At 44.4% G+C, this 16,959-nt stretch overlaps 1 long non-coding RNA gene across 1 annotated transcript; it reads right to left on the bottom strand.

The window, feature by feature from the left end:
• Positions 1-552: 552 nt before the first annotated feature.
• Positions 553-15,490, bottom strand: LOC130604787 (uncharacterized). Its single transcript, XR_008973523.1, has 3 exons — positions 15,393-15,490; positions 1,722-1,789; positions 553-597 (listed from the first exon to the last, which is right to left on the bottom strand). It is a non-coding gene; the product is annotated as an uncharacterized LOC130604787 (long non-coding RNA).
• Between the last annotated feature and the right edge of the window lie 1,469 nt (positions 15,491-16,959).

Raw genomic sequence — 16,959 nt, forward strand, 5'->3', positions numbered from 1 at the left:
TGTTAAGATGAGAACAGGACTTGCCATTTTTGGCAGTGGGAGCTTATATTCAGTTCACTACCTCCCCTGAAAACCTTACGTAACCCATGTGAAGTAGCGCTTAACCCCCAGAAGCATGTAAATTCAACCACTGCTTTGAACCAAGGAGCCGACTCACTTTGGGTCTACCCCTGCTCAGAAGCATTCAACTCTGAAGCTAAGCAAGTATTAACCCAACTGCAGGACTGACTTTCAACAGGAAATAGCTTCCTCAGCAGACTGCAAAAGCAGGCTTACATTTTCTTAAATACCCTTTGACTCCTGCACTTTTTTGTTCTCGATTGCACAGTGGCTAATAGTCTTCTCTTTGCCCAGGTGGCTATAACTCTTGTCTGGAAACAGTCAGATTCAATTGCTTTTGAGTAAAAGACAATGCCCTAGAAAGTAAGGTCTCTTAATTCCCATGAATGTGTCATTTTTGCAAAAAGAGTTTTTCTCTTCCCCATGCTATCCCCAGAAAAAGCTTGAGTGTCTTGAGTTACCTGGTATACAGCTGGAGACAGCCACTGATCCAAGGCTCTCAGTTCTCTCTGTGGTTAGATTTAGCCCAAGCTGGCACTGTATTGACTCATTCAATCAGACCCTAGCTTTAATGTTTTCGCAGAGAGGTGCTATGCAAGGTCCCTGCCCTGTTTATTACTCAAAATCATTAAAGTATTCAAGAGGTTTTGAGGCTTGAGAAAAATACAAGAAGCCTACTTTTTAGCAGTTTGGTAAAACTGTTTCATTGTGTTTTGCTGGAATTCCCCTACTTGTTGAAAAGGCATCCACTGATGATAAATTGTAGAGGACTGCTGTTAATAGAGAACTTTCTCCTCAGCAGCACAGGCTAGATGGCTGCACCAAGCTTGCACCAGCTTTTGACATCAACTTCCCACAGACAATCTATGCAACAGCAAAACCTTCAAGGCACTTGGTGGCTCAAATTGAGCAAATCCAAAAGCTCAGCTAAAACTCTGGGGTGAGAACTGCAGCTAACATCAGGGCTTAAGCAGAAAGGAATTTTGTAGCAGAGGGTAACACCTCCCTCTCTGCAGGGGAGAGGTCTCCTGGAGATAACACATAGACCATGGAATGAACTTCCTCAGGAACTTAACAACTGACCACAGCAAAGCACGCGTTTCTTTTTTTGACCTTGCTCTCTCTAAGGTAAACACATACCACCATTAAAAAACAGGAAAAAAACCACGGTAAAAGCCTAACTACCTCACTGAGCCAAATCACCATACTGAAACATAACACATCCTATAAAGAAGAAGGGCCCCATATGACAGATTTCAGTTGCACCAAAGGCAGAACTGTAAATAGTTTGGCATTACAGAGACGAAGGAGAAGCAAGGTCATACAATTGCACTGTATTTTGCCTGCAGTATCAAATCTGAATGGATGCAGATCTGCATATATGTGAGATCACCACATACTATAAGAATATGGAAGGTTTAAAAGAATAGAGTCATGAAGCACACAGTAATTTCATAAGCCATTCCAATAAAGCTTGGAAAGGGATGCTTTGAAATGGTCACTGGCTATGCACAAATGGAACGACCAGTGTTCTTCTCTAGTGCATTCTGGAGGAAATAGAAACTCTTTCTCTGAATCGCTAGTATTGCCAGTACATAGGCTCTTCGAGATGCAGAATCTTATGGCTAATAGGAAAAACTTTACGGTTCACAAAGTTCTACCTTTTTACACTAAAGAGATCCAACACTACTTTCCTTTGTTTGTTCATGGATGATGAGAAGATTTCTCCCTTTTGTTTAAAAGAAAAAAAGGCCAGATTAATAGATGAATGACAGAATGAGGAGACAGGGAGTTTGTATATGAACTTCTACTCCTTGGAAAGTTTTAAGGTGGGCAAAAGCAACTAAAAAAGAAATGGACACTTAAATTTGTTATTGGAAAATAAAGTGTTTCTAACTTTTACTTTTTTTCACTGGTTTGTTGGGTGGGGGTTTTTTGTTTGTTTTGGTCGCATTTTTTTGTTTTGGTTGTTTGGTTGTTTTTTTTTATTTCTGCAGCTGCAAAAAAAAAGAGTTTCTTGCTTTCTATTGAGCAGGTGTTGACTTTTGCTAGTGGATTTGTATAGCCATACTCTGTCAACACATCAGTATTACTCATTGTTTCAAGAAATAGACTGCCTGAAACTTAGAGCCGTGTTCAGAGATATTTTAATTAAAACCTCCAGCCGCTTTTAAGAAGCCATATCTAACAGCTCCCTTCCAAGATGCTGGAATGTGAAGTATGTGGAAAATGTTATCTTATTGGCCTCATGTCTGCCCATGATTGTGAAACAGCTTTATTATTCTGGGAAAAAAAACAATTATGATTCCAGGCAAAGAGAGACTCTCACAAACTTGTTAAACCTTTAGGGAATACAAATAATACAGAGCCTGGAGAAAATCTTTAATGCGCCATCATGTGAAATTAGGATTGGTGTGAAAGATTGCCGTTTGTAAACACTTCACATGAAAACATGCACTTAGAAAACCAATATATCCAGTACAGCTTGTTGGACCTAATTCAGATTCAGATCATTTGTTCTCAATAAGGTCTGTCTTCCCTGGAGATAGATAACAGACTATTTCCATTGTAATGTGTCACATACCAGTGAAAGACAAGAATCAAATGCTGAACCATGCTGGCCATGCTTCTCTGTAGTCTCTTGAGGCAAAGTGGCATTGTATCTGCCCTGTGCGATAGCTTTGTGCTCTGGTACAATCTCATTTCTTGGCTCTTGTCAAAACACATAAAAACTCTCACCCAGCCTGTGGGCCTTTCCAAGGAAATGGGTGTTGTCTTACACCCACTTAGAAATAAAGCTAGAAATTCAGTTCTGGGTGATTCTCAGATTTCATTTCAGTCACTTCTAGATGGCCACAAAGTCTAAAGGTCCAGAGATAGTGGGACTAAAAAAACCATGTGAAGATGAGTACAGCACTGCATCAATATTGGTCCTTGGCACATGTGGGACACACATGGTGCTAGAGACGTGAGCATCAGTTGCACATGCCATTCAGGATGGTGTTACTGTTCATAAAGACAAATAGCCCAAAGGTCCAGGCACAATGGAGCTGGAAAAGTCATGCCAGGGAGAGCATGGCACTGCATCAACATCGTTCCTTGCACACCCCTCTCATCTGGAAAAAAACTGTGCTGAAGACCACAGTGTCAGTATTACGGTGCCATAAAGATTAGGGTAAGTGTTAAGTTTAGGGTTCAGAGAGTAACAAAGCCCACAGGTTCAGGGATACTGTGGCTGTAAAGGGCATGCCAAGACAAGTACAACTGAAACAACATTGGAATTTGGACATCTTTCTCGTTGGCCACCAGTGGTGCTGAAGACCTCAAGACCTCAACCTCTGCTCCAAGGTGTCATTTAGATGGGGTTGCATTACGGTTAGGGTTCAGAGAGCCACAAAGCCTACAGGTCCAGGGATACTGGGGCTGTAAAAGGCATGCCAAGATGAGTATGGCCCTGCACCAACATTGGTCTTTGGACATCTTTAACCTTGGCCACCTGCAGTGCTGATAACCTCAGCCTGAAACTCAGATACAGTTAGGGTTAGGGTTAGGGTTCAGAGAGCCACAAAGACTGCAGGTTCAGAGACACTGGAGCTGCAAAAGGCATGCCAAGATGAATACAACACTGCACCACCATTGGTCTTTATACATCATTCTCAGGAAGAACACATATGGTACTGGAGACGTGATCCTCAGTATTATTGTGCCATAAAGATTAGGGTTAGGGTTAGGGTTCAGAAAGCTATAATGCCTACAGGTCCAGAGACCCTGGGGCTGCAAAAGGCATGCCAAGAAGAGTACAGTGCTGCACCAACACTGGTCATTGCACACCTTTCTCATGTGGGACACCCATGGTGCTGGAGACGTAAACTTCAGTTCCACAGGCCATTCAGTTTAGGATTATAGTTCATGGGGCCACAAAGCCTAAGGGTCAGCTGAATCTGTGACTGGAAAAGTCATGCCGGGGTAGCACGACACTGCATCAACATTGCTACTTGCACACTTTTCTCATCTGGAAAACTGACTGTGCTGGAGTCTGTAGCTTCAATATTATTGTACCATAAAGATTAGGGTTAAAGTTAGGGTTAGGGTTCAGAGAACCACAAAGCTCACAGGTCCAGGTGTACTGCAGCTGTAAAAGGCATACCAAGATGAGCACGGCACTGAACCAACACTGGTCCTTGGATATCTTTCTCATTGGCCTTCTGTGGTGCTTGGGACCTCATCATCAGCTCCAAGATAAAAATCAGATAGGGTTAGGGTTAGGGTTCAGAGAGCCACAAAGCCTATAGGCTCAGAGACATCAGGGCTGCAAAAGGCATACCAACATGATTATGGCACTGCACCTACATTGGTCCTTATACACCATTCTCAGGAGGAACACACATGGTACTGGAGACGTTAGCCTCAGTATTATGGTGTCATAAATATTAGGGTGGTGAGGCACTGGAATAGGTTGCCCAGGGAGGTCGTGAATGCTCCATTCCCTGGCAGTGTTCAAGACCAGGTTGGACGAGGCCTTGGGTGATATGGTTTAGTGTGAGGTGTCCTTGCCCATGGCAGGGGGATTGGAACTAGATGATCTTAAGGTCCTTTCCAACCCTAACTATTCTATGATTCTATGATTCTATGATTATGGTTAGGGTTAGTGTTCAGAGAGCCACAAATCCTACAGGTCCAGAGACATTGTGGCTGCAAAAGGCATGCCAAGTTGAGTACAGCACTGCAACAACACTCCTCCTTACACACCTTTATCATCTGGGACACTGACTGTACTGGAGACCACATCCACAAAGATTAGGTTTGGGGTTAGGTTTCAGAGATCCACGAAGTCTACAGGTTCAGAGACATTGGGGCTGCAAAAGGCATGCCAAGATGAGTGCGGCATTGCACCAACATTGGTCTTTGCACTCCTTTCTCATGTGGGACACCCATGGTGCTGTAGATGTGAGCCTCAGTTCCACAGGTCATCCAGGTTAGGGTTAGGGTTAAGGGATTCACAAAGTCTACAGTTCCAGGGACAATGGAGCTGGAAGTCATGCAAGGGGAGCACAGCACTACATCAGCATTGCTCCTTGCACACCTTTCTCATCTGGAAAACCAGCTGTGCTGGAGACTGCAGCCTCAGTATTACAGTTCAATGAGGATTAGGGTTAGCATTAGGTTTAGGGTACAGAGAGCCACAAAGCTCACAGGTTCAGGGACACTGGGGCTGCAAATATTATGCATATAGTAGTATGACACTGCACCAACACTGGTTGTTGCACATCTTTCTCATAGGCCACCTGTTGGTGCTGGGGCCCTCAGCCTCAGCTCCAAGATGATATAATTCAGAGAGGATTAGACTTAGGGTTAGTGTTGGGGGTCAGAGGGCTGCAAAGCCTATAGGTGCAGGGATCCTGGGGCTGTAAAAGGCATGCCAAGGTGTGTACAGCACTGCACCAACATTGTTTAGAATTTTATGGTAGATACATCCATTCTTCAGCATAAAGTTTGCAAAATATTTACACAACCAAGTAAAAGCTATTCTATGCTGGAGAGCTATTTCTTTTCAGTAGTGTTATGACATTATTTTGGAAGTATTTCAAGTTTGCCTTGAAAATAATGCTGAGCTCCATATCAGCTATATGATGTCAATACAGAATGTATTACATATATGCTTGTTGGTGGCCAGCTAGCATTTTAAATAAGTAGTTCAGGAAAAATCAATTTTGGTGAGGGCTGACAGCAAGTGGCTTGTCATTAGACTAAGTTTTCAGGACTTAGCATTGCCAAGCCTTAAAGACTTACTTAACAGTATTTTAAACTTTGCCTGATTCAACAGGTTCAGAAAATAAAGTGGGGGTGAGGGATCCTAGAATGTCAAATCCCTGCATATAGATCTCTGTGTATTTCATTTGTTTATTGAATACACTTATTTTAAAATATAACTTGGGTTTGCACAATAATTTGAGTGTCATTCTTGTCACAAAGTAAGCGTGGTAGCTGAAATGCCTCCTTCAACAGGTGTGACCACCACATAATGTAAATATTGCCAAATGTTGCCTCTTGGACTTTGGAAGACCACTAAAGGAATATGAATCTGCAGAGAATAATGTGGCAATGCAGTGTAACTAAACTTGTAGCATGCTAAAATTGGTCAGCAATTGTCAGAAAACAGCAATAATTAAAAAATCAGAAGGCAGGGTGTTTTAATCACTTTTTGCACATGGTTATTTCAATCTCGGATACACCAAAGTGTATAGTAATAAGATTTTTAGTGATTTAAAATATGGCCCTCCAGGAAATAGTAGTTGAATCACAATTATAGATCACTATTTTCCAGTAGGGATTCTAGCACCATTTCCAGCTTCAGCTAAATTCCACTTAATTATTTAGGATAAAGTCCTTTTTTAAACCTTTTGACTGGAATATGTCAAAGAAATTATAGTATTTATAAAGGTATTAAGTTTTTCTAACTTTAAAATACTTCCTGCATTATACAAAACTGTAAGTCATAAACTGTTGGAAGAAAAGCAGAACTCTATTTCTTTTAGAGATTTGTTCTGAAACAGTTCAGCACAGGTCTGGGTGCATCATTTTCTAATTACCTCCAGTGAGCAATAATATTTAAAAGACTTCTAAATAATAATACTTTTCTCTCCTACACAGTTTGTACCTTCAAATGTTAATTGATCCTTTTAAATTGCAAAGGAGATTTTGGAAAAATTGTTGTCCTCATCTACAGACTGAGAAACAGGCATACTTTTGAGTAAACCAATAACCAAGCTGTTATATGAACTCAGAATCTCTAAGCTCAGAACTCAGCAAATGTCTTCTGTCCAAAAGGACAAGAGAAAAAAAAGATCTGACCAATATATCTGAAAATACATTTCAAATACATTCAAAAAGAGATACACGGTGACCAAGAAAGCAATTAAAACAAAAGCATGTTAATATATAATAATTAATGATAAAAGTGTGACGTATCATTTACTGTCCCAATACTCATCATAAGAACTCACAAAAATCAGTACTTGAGCTTTTCATATCCTTACTCCAAAAGCTCAATTTTAAAATCTCAAGTATAACATGAGTGAAGAAGAAATAAATAATTGATTCAGGAAGTTACTGATGCAAAAGAAATGCCAAGATTTTAAAAACATGCAGTCATTTATGTTCATTAGTATAGCCACAAAAATTTCACAGGCAAACAAAGGTTACATCAGTTCTCATGTGGACGGGCATATCAACAGCAGTTAGGTGAAGAATTGCTCCTATTCCATTGCTGCCCTTCCATTCCATACTTCCTCCAGTAGGGTAACTTTCACTCCAGGAAGAAGCTGGATGATCATTGAGGAAGATTCTGCTTCTTCTCAAAGATGCAACTGTGATGCAACCTCAGGCAGGGTAATAGATTAGCTGTAATAATCATAATTTTAGAACTTCTCCTAGACTGGATCATGTCTTCATGCAAAGTTAGTATAGTGCACACTTCCACTTCTCATTGCAAACGTTTTTCTGACTGCCTTAGTAGATTCCTTGAGAACATAATATTGTGAAAACAAAAAACAGGCTTTTCAGTTTTTGCAAGTTAGATTTAGCGGTGAAAACTAAGGAAGAGAACCCAGAAGCAGTGTCGGAGTGCAATATCCTCTGACCAGGCTCTTTTCCATATTCTGCACAAAGAGGGTTTAATGTTTAATACCACATTTACATATCTGAACATATTTGTTGTTACACAGGAGTTTGATTTAACAGTGATACAGCAATGTGCTGAAATCAGAATACAAGCACAATGTAGCAACTGCAACACACAATTGGATCACAGTTACACACACAATGCCATTTCCAGTCTCTCTGCTGTCACTTTCATAATGTTGGGCATCCCCAGTCACTGGAAAGGAATACAGGGGTTAAGGCCAGTTCAAACACATTGTTGTCTTCGAAGTTCATTTTGTTGACAGTTCAGTTTTTATACTCTGTGCTAAGCCATGTATACACTTTCCCCGTGCTGGTCTCATTAACTCAGGAAGACATTTACACTCTTTTTAATTAACTCCAGGAAAACTCAGTGTATCAGCTGATCCACTCAACTGATACAGCGCCTTTATCACAGAGGCCATGGTCCAGTCACCTTTCTGTTGAGATCAGTTCCGCTGTGCATACAATAGATGTGGTCACTCCCTAAATTCTCCTCTGAGCTTCATGAGCACATCAGCTGCATGACAAGTCTTCTTCCGTTGTAGGGTTAGTCCCAAGCATACGATGCCAAAGAACTTGTCAGAGATTATCAGCAATTGCTCCATAGACTACAGTTAGCAAATACTTGAAATACTGTAATGGCTATAGTGCCATGAAACCACTTCCAAATAGAAGGGTTCACTTGAAACCAATTTGTAAGTTATTCTGAGGGTGGGGGACAGAGGGAAGCAGCATAGAAAGCAACAACCCTCATCCTTTGTCCAGAGCATAAATAATATATTTTTTTTTAAATGAAGTAGAGAATCCTTTTCCTTTCCCCTCCCTGCTTTATTTTTCCACTTTTACCCAGTAAAAGCATTTACCATAATCATGATTCAGGAAAAATATGCCTGGACTTCATAAGTGGAGCATTACCCATTTCCTGCAGCTAGCAGGGGATATCAGGTTTCTAGTTGTGGCTCAACAATGCCCAATGCATTTGGCTTCAGAGGGCTGAAATGGAGCTCCTGGACTCACTGTGCTTTGCCCCATTTTCAGAAAGCCTGGTTTATGCATCACAGAGTCTCCTTAGACATCACACCAAGAACAGAAATCTTACTTTCGTGTGGTCTTAGCAGCTTGCCCAGAAGAAAGAGGAATGGTACTTAACTCATGCTTTCCTATTTCCTAAGATTTTGACTGTTAGAACATTTTGATTTTTCGATATAAAGTCAGAAGAAAACACACAAATTAGTATTTTGGTTTGGATCAAAATGAATTAACAGTTTCCTTTTTCTTGCCAAATAAAGCAAAAAAAAACAGAAGGTGGATGGAACACTGGAAGGTTTTCCATGCAATCCAAAAAAAACCCACCTTATTGGTTTTGAAAGGAGTTTGTAAGGAAGACAAAAGAGCAGAAGGTTCAAGTTTAGAAGGCTGTTGGACAGTAGCTGCAATTTTGCTCCGTAGTTCAGTGATTTTTAGACTTTTTGCCTAGGGCTCAAGAAATCCACCTCCATCTTATTCCCTGCCTGCATCAGTGGTTTGAATTCACATCCCTTACCTCCCAGAAAAGGATTTTCACCACTCAGCCATGGGATATATGCTGATTGCTTCCCTTCTATTTTTTTTTTTTTTGGTCATGCTTAGCCTTTCCAGCCAAAAAATGTATAAGAACAAGAATTTAGGCTACTGGCAAGTGGCCACAAGTAGTATGAGGAAACTCTAGGCTGCTAGTTCTGTTCTAGCTGAAGGACTATGCAAGGTGTGAGACGTTGGGCTTCTAGTTCCTGGTCAGCTGCAGCTCTAACCATGTACATAAAGCAGAATTGTAACCACAGGACAGTAAAAGTTCGTACACACATTTACACAGCTGAATAATCCAGAGGTGTGGTTTTAAAGTCACAAAAAAGGATTTGAATCCAGCTCTCCCAGATGAAGAATAAGATGGTCCAAAAGGACATTCAACCATGTTGTTGTTTTAGAGCAATTTTTAATCACTAGAAATACTGATCCGATTCACCTTCAACTCATAACTTTTTTCAGGAAACTATCCTTTTTAGTAAATCATTACAAAAAGTGTAGTTTCCTCCAGCTCTATGTCTGGCATTGTGCTGATATGCAAAATCACATTATACAGTGCATTAGAGCTGAATACCTGATGGTTCAAGAAATAATGAAGGAGAAGAGAACAATAAAGACAGCTGTCATAAACTTCTCTTTGATAAACATGAGTGGGTAATATAATAATGTATATATAGCCTGGTTACTAGTTTTCATGTCCTAGCTATCCACCTTCTATCTGTGAGAATATCAAACCAACGGACTTCCACAAACCCCAAATATTGCTATTCTTCTGCATTGTTATCGAGTTAATTAGGGAACAAGGGCAATTCTCCCACTTCAATACTCCCATCTGTTTCTGATTTACCAGTTTCACATATTATGAAAGTGCGCCAGACAGCAGCTTCATTCAATATGCTTCATGTTCACAGTATATCTATGAAAGATGGTTTAGTATCAGTAATTAAGCATTTACTGGCCTTCATTTTACCTCAATGTTTCTTCTGGGGAGGGGAAAAGCTCCAGCTCCTGAAAAATTTGTCACAGTGACTCTGCAGCATGCACAAGGCATGAGGAAAATTGCATTTCAGCCCCTCGGTGGGATGTGCCAGTAAATCGCTAAACGATAAAATCCTGATTCATATAAAACAGTCTTGTTCATGATTATGTTCCTGGAGGTTCCATAAAATATCTAGATTGCATCATGCTATGTCTTGTCCAACTAGTTAGTCAAAGGCAGCCCTCAAACAGCTTATATCCAGGACAGACCAGAGAAGGAGTAGAGGAGGCTATAACATTTTGGGCAGGATGAGGCCATGCAACGTATTTCCCCTAGTAAGCAAGAAGTCTGTGGCAGTCCCCCAATCCCAAGTCATTGCTCTAATGACAGAAACATCCAGCAGTGTACAAAGGCAACAACATTTCCAGCTATACAGTTTTATGCACTCAGTAACAGTTTAGGTTCGAACTTAAAAAAAAAAAAGGAAAGGAAAGGAAAAGAAACACCACAAAGGAAAAATTTGGTCAATTGTTATATTGCACCCACAAAAGAATACTAAAATGCCCAGAATTTGATTGCATGGTGTACCTACTTTACCAGCTAACGAGTCTAAATCATCTGAATTTTTTTTTTCTGTTGTTTTGTTTTGTTTTTTTTTTTAAGCCAAACTGAGACATGAAAGAAATCTTCTGCTTCTTCACCCCTATCAGCTACCAGCTAGGGTGGATACCTTGAAAGGCTCTAGATAGCCTGGTGGGCCTGCAAGCTCATACTCAAACGTAACTGGTATTTGTCAAAGTGAGTACTGTAGTTATTAAAAGTATACACTCCTTGTAGATGTCTTATCCATATAAGGAATATTTTCATTTGACAGCAGCACACTAATAAATATTTGGATTATGCAGTCCTCCAAATTCCAAGAGATCACCTGAATAGTTATTCTTACCAGAACATTATACTCTGACAGAAAATAACATTTAGTGATGTAAAGGGCAGGCGTCTTCATTATTCAATAGACTGATTCTGTAAAAGTAGTTGATATGCATGCTTTCCAAAATATTATGATATATTAAGAAAAAGTCTTTAATGAAACATATTCATAAAATCTAGTCAGCATCTGCAGACTGATTTGGATTCAAAATGGGAAACATCTTCTGCTTTGGGAAGTGGAGATTTTCACCTTTGCATGTGAACTTCCCATTCAGTTTATGTAGCCTCATATTCCTGAAGTTTCTCTCCTAACTCCATGTTTGTCCACCAATGGAAACAGCCCAGGTTACAGGGAGTCTGGATATTCACGAAAGCCCACTGCACTAAGTACGCTTAGCAACTTTTAAATATCAATATACATATATTGATATACCATACATAGTGAAGGCAGTCACATCGGCATGCACAGCAGATTTACTCATACCACAAAAACAAAAAAGCCTACAACATACCTGCAGAAGGTCATTATGTGTCAACATAGAATCATAGAATCAACCAGGTTGGAAAAGACCTTTAAGATCATCAAGTCCAACATTTACCCCAGCACTGCCAAGGCCACCACTAACCCATGTCACTGAGGGCCTTGTATACATGGTTTGTGGACACTTCCAGGGATGGTGACTCCACCACTGCCCTGTGCAGACTGTTCCAATGCCTGACCACCCTTTGGGGAAGGAATTTTTCCTAATCTCCATTTAAACCTCCCCTGGTGCAGCTTGAGGCAGTTCCCTATTGTCCTGTCACTTGTTCCTTGGGAGCAGAGCCCAGCCCCCTTCTGGCTTAATCCTCCTATCAAGCAGTTGTAGAGAGCGATAAGGTCCCCCCTGAGCCTTCTCTTCTCCAGACTAAACCCCCCACAGGTCCCTCAGCCATTCTTCATCACAGTTGTGCTCCAGGCCTTTCACCAGCTCTGTTGACCTTCTCTGGCCCCACTCCAGCCACTACTCTCTTGTAGCAATGGGCCCAGAACTGAACACAGGATTTGAGGTGTAGCCTCACCACTGCCCAGTACAGGGGGACAATCACTGCCCTGGTCCTGCTGCCACACTGATGCTGATACAGACCAGGATGCTGGTGGCTTCTTGGCAGCCTGGACACAATCTGCCCATGAACAGCTCCATCAATCAGTACCCCCAGGTCCTTTTCCATGAGCAGTTTCCAGCCACTCTTATCCAAGCCTGGAGCATTGTAGGGGCTTGCTGTAGCCCAAGTGCAGGACCCAGCACTTTGCCTTGTTGAACCTCATCCTGTCGGCTACAGCCCATGGATCTAGCCTGCCCAGATCTCTCTGCAGAGCTTCCTACCCTCCAGCAGATCAACACTCCCATTTGCAGTATCATCCACAAATTTACATATCCCAGTATGGATCAGTATGCACCAGTACAGACCAATATAGGCAACTATTGCCCCAGATGTTGCTAGGGTTTCAATATCCCAGTGCTCCCAGTCCTTCCCAGTGCTCCCAGTGCTTGCAGCAGGTGTTCCCGCATGCAGCCATGCTCAACTCCCAATCCCTCCCAGTGCTCCCAGTGCTCCTACTACCTGCTGCAGTTGCTCCCAGTCCCTCTCAGTCCTTCCCAGTCCCTCCCAGTGCTTCCAGTACCTCCCACAGGTGCTCCTGCTCATCCCCCACCCAACCTCCTCGCTGGTGCTCTTTTGGGGGGGACACATACACCCCAAATTAGTGACCCCTAATCTCTGGGGTCACTCCCGAGCTCCCTGATACTGTGGGAGGGGGGGAGGTTAGGGTTGGGTGCCCCATAGGGTGTGGTTTGGGGGCAACAAGGAGGGTTTTGGGGTTGGGTGGCTTTGGGAGGAGATCAGCTTTTTGGGGCTACCCCCAGTTGTGGGCCTGGGTGTTTGGTGGAGCCCCCTCCAGGATTTTGGGCCCCCTGGGTTCATTAGGGGAGGGGGGGGGCCATGGTGATGGGACATATGGGTCACTTTTGGGCTGCCCCGGCCCCCCTTCTTGGGGGTCCTGCCTGCTCTTGTGGTTCTTCAAGGAGATTTGGAGGTACCCCAGGAATTTGAGGGGCACCACAATTCTTTGGGTGCCTCCAGTGCTGTCTGGGGGGACAGCATGGTTTTGGACCATCCCTTAATTGGGGTGCCACTTTTAGGGGGTCCATCCTCTTTGGCCCCCTGAATTCACTACTGAACCCAAAGGAATTTTGGGGTCCCCCAGTGGATTTGGGGTCCCAGAGTGTTTTGGGGGACCCCAGAGCAGGTGCTGGGAGGACTCTACTTTTCAGGGCACTCCTTTTTTAGGGGGCTTCTGGCCGCTGTGCTGAGATGGGAGGGCTTTGGAGCTGCAGAGTTTGGGTTTGGAGGGATTCTGGGCTCCCCGATGGGATTTTGGAGTGCAGGTGGGGCTAGGTTGAGGGGTGCTGGCTTTTAGGGTCCCACCTGGCTGCCAGGCTCTTGTGCAAAGCCAAGAGCCTCCTGAGGTGCTTTTCGTGCAGCTCCTTCAGGTGCCAGTGCTGCTGCTGCAGCAGCTTCACGTTGTCTTTGTGCTGCTGCAGCTCCTGCAGCGACTGCGGGGGCACTTCTGCGGGGGGGTGTGGAGATGCAGGGCCCAAAGCTGCCCGGGGCAGGAATCTGGGGGACCCCCATGTCCCTCAGTGGAGGTACATTTGTCCTTTGGCACCCTGATTCTCACTGGATGCCCTGTTTTCCCATGGCAGTAAGTGGGGGGAATTTGAGGGTTCAGAGGAAGATCTGGGAGTTCAGGGGAGTTTTTGTTGTTTGGGGAGGTCTCCAAGACTCTCCAGGGAGTGCAAGGATTTTGGGGACCCCTGTCTCCTGAAAATGAAGGGTACACCTGTCCCAGGGCACCCGAGTCTCTTTGGATGCCCATGTGGCCCCTTTGCCTTAAATGGGGTGAATTTGGGGGTTCAGAGGGATTTGGGGGTTCATGAGAGATTTTGGCATCCATGGAGGGACCTCCACAATTCCCCATAGGAAGCACAGTAATTTGGGAGACCTCCCCATGTTCCACAAAATGGTGGCATACATCCATCCATCCCAGGGCACCTGAATCTCTCCTTGGTGCCCAATGTTCCCCCAGGGTGGGTATGTGTTGGAGGAAGAGAACTTGGGAGTTAAGAGGGGATTTGTAGGTTCAGGGGGAATTCTGGGTTTCAGGAATCTCCCCAGATTTCCCCAGGGGGATGCAGGGATGTGGGGGACCCCTCCATGTCCCAGTCATAGAGGTACATCTGTCCCAGGGCATCCTTAGTCTCTCTTCAGTGCCCCATGTTGACCCATGTCAGTAAATGGGGGAACATGGGGATGCATGAGTACCTCCCTCCAAACTCGGGGGGAGGGGGGGGGGGGGAGAGTCAGAACCATTTGAGGGACCACCAGAGCCCTCAAACAGGGCCTCCACTTCTTTACACAATGGCCAATGCTCTTCCTAGGGCCTTGCCGGAGCCCCAACATCCCCTCTTGTCTGCCAGAATTGTCAGTGGCCATCCATGGTTTTTGCCTTAGTCCGTGAAGGACACTGCTGCCTTCCACAGTGCCTGGAGGGCTTCCATTGCTGGAACCCAACAGTTCACATGATGCCTTTGGGATCACTAGAACCTGCGAGGGCCCTGCTGCCTTCTGCAATGCCCAGTGGGCTTCTGGGCTGTGCCTGTGCCTGCCAGGGCCTTTGTCACCTTCCAGAATGCATTGCCAGAGCCCAGCAAAGCACTGGAACCTTCTGCAGTGCCCAGCACTGGCCTGGGCTTTACCAGAGTCCGCCAGGACCCCTCCTGCCTTCTGGAGTGCTCGGCGGGCTTCCGCAGGCATTGCTGGAGCCAGGCAGGTCCCCCTGTGCTGAGCTCCCAGTGACAGCACCAGCAGCTGCACTGCCCAGGGGCTGCTTCTGCCCTGCCACCTTCTCAGCACCTCTAACACCAGCAGCTCCTGCACACAGACGGCTCTTGCTTCACACCCACACCTCTGCAGGCACTTGAACAAGCCCAGTGCCTCCTCCTCACCCATCCCCTGCTCCTACAGCTGGGATGACAGCAGCACATCTCCTGACGGCTTCTCCTCCCTTCAGAGCATGCACCCACAACGTGTTTCAAGTAAACACTAAAGTAGGATTGAAACGTCAAATCACACATACCTGGATGCGCAGGGCAGCCAGGGGAGATGCAGCCTCCCGAGGGTGGGGTCTCCTCTGCACTGGTTACTCCAGGGCTCTCACCCCTTAAATAGCCCACAGTCACCTTGGGGACCTCCGTCACAATGGGTGCCTCCACAGCAACCGTGACAGAGTTCTTTCCTCATGGAGCAGCCCCTCATGGAATCACAGGGGTGGTTTGGTTTGGAAAAGACCTTAAAGCTCATCCAGTTCCAACCCCCTGCCACGGGTAGGGACACCTTCCACTAGACTAAGTTGCTCCCAGCCGTGTCCAACGTGGCCTTGTACACTGTCAGGAATGGGACAGCCAGCAGCTTCTCTGGGCACCCTGTGCCAATGGTTCCGCCACCCTCACAGGGAAGAATTTCCTCCTAAGACCTCATCTCAATCTCCTCCAGTCAGGTCAAAGCCGTTTCCCCTTGTTCTGTCCCCACAGGCCTTGTTCTCCCTACAAGAAATGAGGGGAGACCCCAGGATTTAAGGCAGCAGGAGCACTTGGCTGCCGGCTCAGCCAGAGGAACTTGCACACCTAGTCCAAAGCAGTGACTTTGATGAAGTCACTTGAGGTGTTCCTGGTAACTCCTAAAGCACCTGAAGAATGCAATCACCACACACCTCGTTCCATGCTCATGAGTCCATAGGCATCACCGGCAGCAAGACACCAAGATGGGAACCACCAGAGGAGCTGCTGTTGCCTCCTCCACCAGTAGCTTGTGTTCCACGGGGCAGTTGTTGTCTCCCGGTGCCTCCGGTGACAGGTTCCGTGAGGTACCGTGGGCTCGCACACCCCACTCCCACTGGTTCCTTTTTTGCAGAGCAAGTACATATTTTGCTCAAGCAATCCTGGTTTTTGGAGTACCGAGTAATAAGCTAGAAAAACAGAACTTTAAAAAACTGAGGACCAAATCAGCAGAAATACACCTTGCACTTCAGTAAAATATGGCTACAAGTGTTTCCCCCCAAGTGGCTCCCTTGCCAGTGGAAGAAATTCCAAACCCCATTCTGTACCATTGCCTCTCCATGAAATCCACCAACCATCCCATCTGCCAGCTCTGCTGCCATCAAAAGCTGTCTCACCTGCTTCATTTAAAATTATCTAAATTATCTAAATACTTTAAATAAAGAACTTGAAGTCACTTGGACTGACATGGGCCAGGGTACCTCTCCACCATGGCAGATAGCAGCCTCCAACTGAGCAACTGAAAAGGCTCATCAAAGGCAGTATAGGGAGAGGCAGGAGAAGAGGAGGATAATTATACAGCACTGAAGTTTGCACTCCTGCATTTAAAAGCATTTCATCTATTTTCATGTCAGAAGTCCTAGACAGAAGTAATGGCTGCAAGACTCTGTTGTCACCTGACTTTTTGTATTGGGTGTTTTTTAAAGAGTCCTATGTGGCAGAACTTTTTTAATTTCTTTTTTTTTTAAAGTTCATAAAAATTGAACTGAAATACTTCAATTTAGGGTGGTTGGATACAAATCAGAAAGTGTTTGTGGCCTGAATAACTCTAAAGGTTAGCTTGGGGTTTGGAGGTATTTTTTGAGTTGA

The sequence above is a fragment of the Pezoporus wallicus genome, unplaced genomic scaffold (assembly GCF_028554395.1).
Source record: "Pezoporus wallicus isolate ANWC-B61680 ecotype Strahan unplaced genomic scaffold, APGP_CSIRO_Pwel_v1 contig_5767, whole genome shotgun sequence".
Classification (NCBI taxonomy): Eukaryota; Metazoa; Chordata; class Aves; order Psittaciformes; family Psittacidae; genus Pezoporus; species Pezoporus wallicus.